This window comes from Hippocampus comes, unplaced genomic scaffold, assembly GCF_001891065.2.
Source record: "Hippocampus comes isolate QL1 unplaced genomic scaffold, H_comes_QL1_v1.1 scaffold96, whole genome shotgun sequence".
Classification (NCBI taxonomy): Eukaryota; Metazoa; Chordata; class Actinopteri; order Syngnathiformes; family Syngnathidae; genus Hippocampus; species Hippocampus comes.
In genome coordinates this window covers 1487288-1495138 of record NW_017806074.1, presented here as the reverse complement: position 1 = coordinate 1495138, position 7851 = coordinate 1487288, and the positions used below count along the sequence as shown (strand labels likewise).

Below are 7851 nucleotides of genomic sequence, written 5' to 3'. Positions count from 1 at the left end.
GGGTGGGGGGGAAGCTGACGTGACGGAGCGGTGGGGGGAGGGGAAAGTGTTTCTTGTGCTGCGCTGCCGAGAGCCACCGCCGCTCCTCGTCGTTGTACGACGTTTTGAAGCTTTTTGTTTTTTTTCTTTCGCACGGAAAGGGATGCTTGGCAATCGCGGCGATAAAGCGGTTGGTTGTTTTGAGGGGAGGAAGGAAACTCATGTGGAAATTGTAGTTGTGAGAACAAATGGAATTGCCATTGTTACGCCAGGACGAAAAAAAGTCGGTTTTGAGAAAATGTCACGTTACGAGGCAAAACGTCGAAAGCTGGCGATGAAAATGGCGTAAATTTTCTAGAACAGTCATATTTTTATGAGAAAGAAGTGCTACCTTTCTGAGAATAAATTGTAAGTTGATGTGACAAAGTCTTCAATGTTTCGCGAAAAAGGCTTCACAGAAGCCTCTCAATGTTACAAAAAAAGAATAATTATGTTACAGTAAGGAATAGTTGTAAATTTAAGCAAAAATATGTGCAGTGAGACAAAGTAGATGGTTGTTTGTAAGATAAAGTCCCAAGGTCGCAGGGTAAAATATCGTAAGGTTGTAAGGATAAAGTCGGACTTTTCACACAAAAAGTCTTACAGTTATGAGAATAAATTTGTAAGTTAACAAGAACTAAGTTGTGCATTTATAAAAATGTAAATTTTACGAGGAAGAAAAACTACTGGCGCAAAAATAAAGTTGCGAGGTTGCGTGAAGTCGTAATGTGATGAGATATGTGGAAAAGGTCGGAATTTCACGAGAAAATGGGTCATACGGAATCTCAGGCCTGTGAGAATAAAACTGAGTCCCGTCATTATGAGAAGCAAGTTGGAATGTGACAAAAAAAAAAAATTGACACTTTCGCGACAATATATGAAACTAGAATCTCAAATCGTAGTCTTACATTGAAGTCACAACATTAAAAAGTTGTACGTTTCCAAGAACTAATATTAAATCAGGTTGGGGGGAGTCCGAATTTTGTAAGAATAACTCGTAGTCTTCGAGGAAAAAAAACGCAAAGTTACGAAAAAAGAAGTCAGGCAATGCGAATGAAGTCGTCAGGCCACAAGATGGCGTCATAATGTTCACGAATTCTTGTCACGAGATGTTGCGAATTTTTTTTCATCAATTGCACTTTCAGTGAAAAAAATCGGAACTAAAGTTCCTTTGTAATGAAAGAAATTACACAATTTGTGAAAACAAAGATGTCTTGTCATGCGTCGTCACTCAAATGCGCCCGTCTTGGCAGCGGGCAGTGTCTGTCCGAATGATCCTCAACACGGTGAGGTGCGCCATGATTAATTGCGCCGTGACCCCCTTTGATAGATTGCATCGATGAACCTATAGCAGGGTATCGATTCAATCCTAATCTATAGGCCCCATCTCTCTCGCTCGCTCGCTCTTTTTCCTCTCCGTTGGCTGGGAGCCCGGCTCGCCCCGCCGAGCCTGCCTGTAATTATCCCCGGCGAGGCCGCGCTAACTCAGCGTGGTGCGCCTGTGGGGAACAACCGGTTAACTCCACACGGGAGGAGCAAAGGGGGGTGGGGGAGGGGCCTGTGTGCTCATCCGTGCACGTGCGGCGCCGGGGAGGAAAAGAAAAAAAAAAAAAAAAAAAAAGGAGGAAGCGGTCGCTGTTGTTGTTTTTCTTCAGCATGTCCTTTCACGAACCCACAAGCTGAGTCCTCGAAAATTAGACGCCGTAAATGACTTCAAAACAAAGAAAAAGGCGAACCTTTTCACCGCTCTCGACGTTCCGACCGATGTTGAAGCATTTGGAGATTCTCATTTCCCTTGATCTTGGCAAGAACTTGTTTCATTTGTATTCAGACTTAACCGCTCGATTGTCAACGATATATCACGCTTGATTGTTCACGCCCACGCGGCTGTATATCACAGATTTCCGAGCAATCTTTTTGATGTGTTTTTGCGGCATATACAGGCAAGTCCGAATTTAGAGTTGCGCGGTTTGAGCGTCGTACTCGGCCGAAGCCGCAACATGGAGAGCGACACTGAGCTCTCCTCGAAGTAAATGCGGCGTAATTAGAGACGATCTAAAACTCTTAATGTAATTGCAGAAACGCTTCATGCCACTGAATGTCAGGAAACTGCTATCGATCATTCTAAAGATATTACGTGGACATCTGTACTGATGCCCGTGTCAACCTCTGAAAAATATCAGAACAGGTGCCCCAATATGGAAAGATCGAGAGATCTATTTTTATTGCACATGAAGCCTTTTCCTCGCCATCGACCATCTCTAAAGAGAAAAGCTTTACAGAAAAAAAAAAGATGTCAGCAAATCGTCACCAAAACTAACGTAGACATTTGTACTTATACCCACTTCACCCTCCGAATGATCGCCTCATTGTTTTATATTTTAATGGACATTTAGCGCTTTCCTCTTTAAGGGGACTTTTCACTGTAGCAAATTTGATCTCAGACGGAAACACGAACACACACAAAAAAACGTATGTGTACGTTTTATTTTTATTCCAATAGTGCATAAGTATGAGCATACACTTATTTGGCATTTCATATAGCCAGCGTAGAAAGAAAAAAAGGGAAAGAAATTGCGAAATTTACAATCACCATTTACTTTCACTTACATCAATTTCTTGCATAATGTCTTTTATTTTGCTTCCGCCATCTTTCATTTTTATTACTATTATCCTGTCTTCAAGCTTTTCTTTTCATAACTCCTTGGTATGCAAAGGTCCGTTTTGTCGCCATTTTAGCAATGCAACCTTCGTGCTGCGTCTGAAACAAATACTTCCTGTACTACTGTGCATGTGTAAACCAGTGTGGTCGTTGCTGTTGTCGTTTCCTTATGAAGCAGTAGAGGTCGCTGTGGCATGCTGAGGTTGGATTAGACTTTTGCGGAAGGCTTGTTTTCGTTGTGGTGAATCTCGTTGCGAGGCAAGAGCAGAGAAAAAGATTTCGTATCACGGAACAGGGGGACTTTTCGTCGTAGGGGGAGCAGAAAAGTGGGAATGGCTTTCATGCATGAACATTTTTTCACACTAGGGGGTATTTTCGCCCATGTAGATTTCGTTGTAGAGGAGTTTCACTGTATTACGAAAAACACAAGTTGTGCTATAAGGAGAAAAGTCGTCGTGCAACTAGAAATGATCGAGAAGAAAAATCTGAATTTCGGATGAAAAGTTGTCTGTTAAGAAAAAAAAGTCATTATACTACGCTAAAAAAATCTGTTTCTGAGAAAAAAAAGTCCAATTGAGTTAATGGTTGATATTTTTAAATGTGTTCCTTATCGGTATAATTGCGCCACATCAAATGAAGAACCCTATTGATTTGTAATCTGACGCAAAAATTACGTGGATTCATAAAGTGAACTCCACGAGTCACCGTGCCGGGGATTGTGCAAGAAGAAAAAAAATGGTCGCCGCAGCAGGGAGACAGCTGTGATGAATTACAACAAATGAGCCTCGTGATCGTGCTACGTCGAGGCTCTGCGCTCGCCCGGCCGGCCGGCCGGCGTCAATACACAGTGCATGTGCGCGGCGGGGCTTTCGTGCGTTGGCTTGCGCCCGTGTGACTTGCACTAAGCGATCCATAACAATCTGCAGGTGGATCGTGCTGATTAGTCCCGGCTGCTGCGGCCTGACCTGCGTGCAAAGAGCTTCCTGCAATCTGAGCCTGCCTGTGTGTGTGTGTGGTGTGTCCTCTTGCGCTAAAGGCTACATTGGAAAATTAGTCTTGCTTGTCCTCCTGCGTGCGCGTGTGTGTGTGTGTGTGTGTGTGTGTGTGTGTGTGTGTGCGTGCGTGCGTGTGTGTGTGTGTGTGTGTTCCGCGTTGGCAGGCAGCCCTTTCTGAATGTGTGTCAGCACACTCTCCCAATGTGTGTGTGTGTGTGTGTGTGTGTGTGTGTGTGTGTGTTGTGTTTTTGAGGACAGCATGAGTATATTTACCAAAGGGGTGTTTTTGTGCAAATGTGCAGCCAGTCCAGTGCTCCAGTCTGATTGCGGCAGCAGATGGCGGGATCACTGCGACCTCCCAGGGCGCCGCGCCTTCGCCGGGGTGCGCCCGTCTCGATCCCCGCCTGTATACACGCCGAGTTGCTCTTTTTTTTTTTTTTTTTTTAACGAGGCGCGCATCTGAATCCGCGCACGGAGGACACATGTGGCGGGAGAAGGACGGCGGAGTTTCAAGCGCATTCCTGCTCGCCGCGCTCCGACTCAAAGAGAAACGTGCGGGCTATTTCAAAACCGCCGACGTCGCTCAGGGTCGTAAAAAGCGCAGCTGTTGATGCGTCTCTGTCCAGCTCTCGGCAAAGGTGGGGGGGTTTTCTCTTTCGCGGAAGAAAGCCACGGTCAGTCTTGAATCCAGTTTTCCAGTGAGTATTTCCTGAGTGCTTGACCGAGGACCACTGGGGTAAAATATGGAGGCTCTCTTGGAAAAAAACTGGATCTGCTGGGATTTTTCTCTTTTTATTGAACATTTTTTTGCGGCCATTTTCTTCGCCTAACTCACGACGGCCCTTGGCTTTAGAAGCCTCTAAACCGACCACATTTGCAAAGAGCCAAGCGAACTGACTCGGAAGCCAGAATCTGTCACAACTGCAGTGACTCCCGCTCCCTCCCCACTGTAAGAAGGGTGATAACGACCCCACGCAGGGTGCCCCCTTTCACTCTGCCCCGGAGACTCTTGTACGAGGGGTCATCTTTCGAAGGGTCGTTTTTTTTTTTGAAAGGTCGTTCCGACTGGAGGTCGACTTGCCTCCCAACTTGCAACGTTTGAAACCACCTGTAACAGGAGAGGCGGCTGACCTCAAACTGGAAAAGGCACTTATCTTGGTGGACAAGTCGCCCATGGAGACTGACTCGTTGGCCTGTCTGCAGTCCCTTGCACAGGGGCCACGTGTCTAAGGGGTTATCGAACGAGAAGCCTTCCCACTGAAGATCAGCAGGCACCCTCAACTTGCAAATGTGACACCACCTGCAACAGAAGGAGAGGCTTGTGACCCCCAACGTCGAGTTCAAACTGACTTAAACCGTCCACAATGTCCAACAATACGACGATCATGGCTCAGTGGCCAAGAACTGCAAGGAGACAGGACTTGTTGGTTTGTCTCTGTCACTCGCACAGGGGACACCTCTTCAATGTGTCCCCACAACTGAAGGTCAAGTGCCCTCCCGGCTTGCAAAATTTGACACTACCTGCAACATAAGGAGAGGCTTCTGAACCTAACCTGGATTTGAAAGTGAATGAAACTGACCACAATGTCCAAAAGGGATCATCGGCTTGGTGGCCAGGAACTCCAAAGAAACGGAATTATTGTCTCGTCTCTGGGGTCAATCACACATGGGCCACCTATCCAGGGGGTCCCACCAGCTTGAACCCTTTTGACTAAAGCTCAGCGGGTCTACCAACTTGCAACGTTTGACACTACCAACAACAGAAAGGGAGGCCGGTGACCGCACTGCGGAAAGGGGCAGGAGCATGCTTGGGGACTAAGAACTCCAAAGAGACAGCATTGGGCTGGCAACCAGTTCGGGGAGGACCCTGCTTACTCGCGAAGACAGCTGGGATAGGCTTCAGCACGCCCCGCGACCCTTGTGAGGATAAGCGGATCAGAAAATAATGAATGGATGGATGGATGTGTTTTACAATAATACGTAACCATATTTATAATTTCAAATGTACCTCAAAATAAGAACAAAAAGGGGCTGCGGTTTTTCTGTTGTATCGAGTTGGTTACGTGTGCTTGGATCCATTTCCATTTGTGTGGGTGTATGTCTGCGCCTGTAATATGTTTTGCGATTGCCCAATTCAGGCGAGTTCAACCGCATCGCTTCCCGTGCACTGGGTTTTAGACCCAAAGGGGTCCTTAATCCTGAGCCTACCTTCTGACACGACACGTCGCAAAGTGAGAGAGTGGAGTACCCTCAACCCAACCTGTAACCTGACTGTGGCATCGTAAAGGGCTGCGGGGAGCAAATCATGCGTACAACCCGAAGGAATCAGGCTTGTTGGCATGGTTTCAACCATAATGATAGCACACTCATCTCAAGTGACAGCAGACACCCGTGACATATTAGCACTGAGGGCTGGCATGTGTTAAAAAAAAAAAAAAAAAAAAGTCAGTGGAAGGGAAATAGGGATGAGGTCCAACATGGCTGAGTACAAAGATACGTTGCCAAGGGGTAAAGATGGTGCCAAACTTGAAAATGTTGGCAGAACTGCATGAAGTGTTGCTTTAAGGGGGAAAAAAAAATCAAGACAATACCAATGTCTTATTGTTTTTTTTTGTAGCCTTGAACTTTTAGAGCATTTTTGAGGATGGAGCCATTTGTGAAAACTCACAGTCACTCGCCATCCGTAAACTTGAACATAAAGGAATGACCCCGTTAAACAACACTTGGTCTGTACTAAGTCGGCGTTTTATAACCCAAAATGGAGCCCTTTTTCAAAATGGCCTCCAGGGTTTATAAATTTAAAAACCCCGACCCTGTTTTTCAGTGAGCTAGCAACAACAGCCTTGGTGGCTGCGTGGCTACACTGTCGATGATTTGTTTGTGCAGACGCTGCTCACCAGCCATGACTGTAAATGTCACACTACGTGACTATTCTTCCCGCCTGTGACAATTAATGAGCAAACGTGAGGAAAGAGAAAAAGAAGAGGCTAAGTGTTTCAATGCGCAGTGACTTTTTTTCCCCGTGGAAAAAAAAGAAATGTCTTTTTCACACGTAATTTGCAGTTTCCAATCCATAGAAGCGTAAACATAAACATAAACATGTCTATTCAAAGTCGCTTCGTTTCATATGGTCTCACTATATTGCGGATATTCACCGATCACGGGTGGATCTGGAACATATCCACGGCGATGCGGGTGGTGGCAATTTCACAGAAACGGGGCTAAATCCCAAACCTCGGGGCGGTGAGGTAGACATGCTCACTATTCGCCCAACATGCTGCTTCATTTATGGGCACTGAAGCCTGCAGTCCCACCAAATTTGTCCACAAATGTCATGACATCGCCAACTACCCGCTTAGAATTTACATCACAGCTTTTTCGGTCGCATTTGCTGGTCTTTGCAAACAGGGATCAACTGCATGCGAACCTTTAAAATGTTAACCCCGAACGTTTTGTCCAAGTGTCATTTATGCTCATTTAAAGCACGTAGCCCTCGAATTCGCAAGCTGTGAGATTGCCAACTATTGGCATGGCATGCGCATTACAGCCTTTTGAGACGCCGCGTGAATGGGGATCGATCCTGTCTGGCTGTGAAAACTCAGTTGGACAGAACCACATCCTTGCCCAGGCGTTTCATAGAAGTTGCACCATTGTGTGCACGCTCGCCGAGCCCCCGCGCCCCCCCCCCCCCCCCCCCCCTTCTCTCAAAGACCTTCCTCCGGTCCTCCCGCTATGCTCACTTAAAAAGAAGAAAAGCAAGAAGAAAAAAAACTCCCGACGGCAAAACAGTTTGCCGTCGGAGTTGAGCTTTGCTGCGTTTTTTTTTCTCCCTCCTTCCCTTTTTTGTTCTCGCACACGTGAGAGCCGCGCTTACTGCTTGCCGCAACTCCTACTTTCAACAGCTGTGGTCGAAAAGCAGCCAGAGCCTCCGTTTGCCAAGTCTTCCTCTTTTCCGACTCCTACTCTGCTCCCGACTGCCTGTCTTTCTGACTGTCTTCCTGCCTGCCTGCTTGCCTGTCTGTCCGCCCCACCAACACGCAGGCACATCATGCGCACACACCTCAGGCTTCAGCCTCCTCCTCCTCCTCCTTCACTTGACATGGGAGCCTTAACAGATGTGCCCCAGCCTTGAGCGGACACTCCGCACCCCCCATCACCCTCCCCCCCCACCCCACA

General features: G+C 46.8%; 1 long non-coding RNA gene across 1 annotated transcript; it reads right to left on the bottom strand.

The window, feature by feature from the left end:
• Positions 1 to 4099: 4099 nt before the first annotated feature.
• LOC109530566 (uncharacterized) lies at positions 4100 to 7821 on the bottom strand. Its single transcript, XR_002171026.1, has 2 exons — positions 7550 to 7821; positions 4100 to 4975 (listed from the first exon to the last, which is right to left on the bottom strand). It is a non-coding gene; the product is annotated as an uncharacterized LOC109530566 (long non-coding RNA).
• Positions 7822 to 7851: the final 30 nt, after the last annotated feature.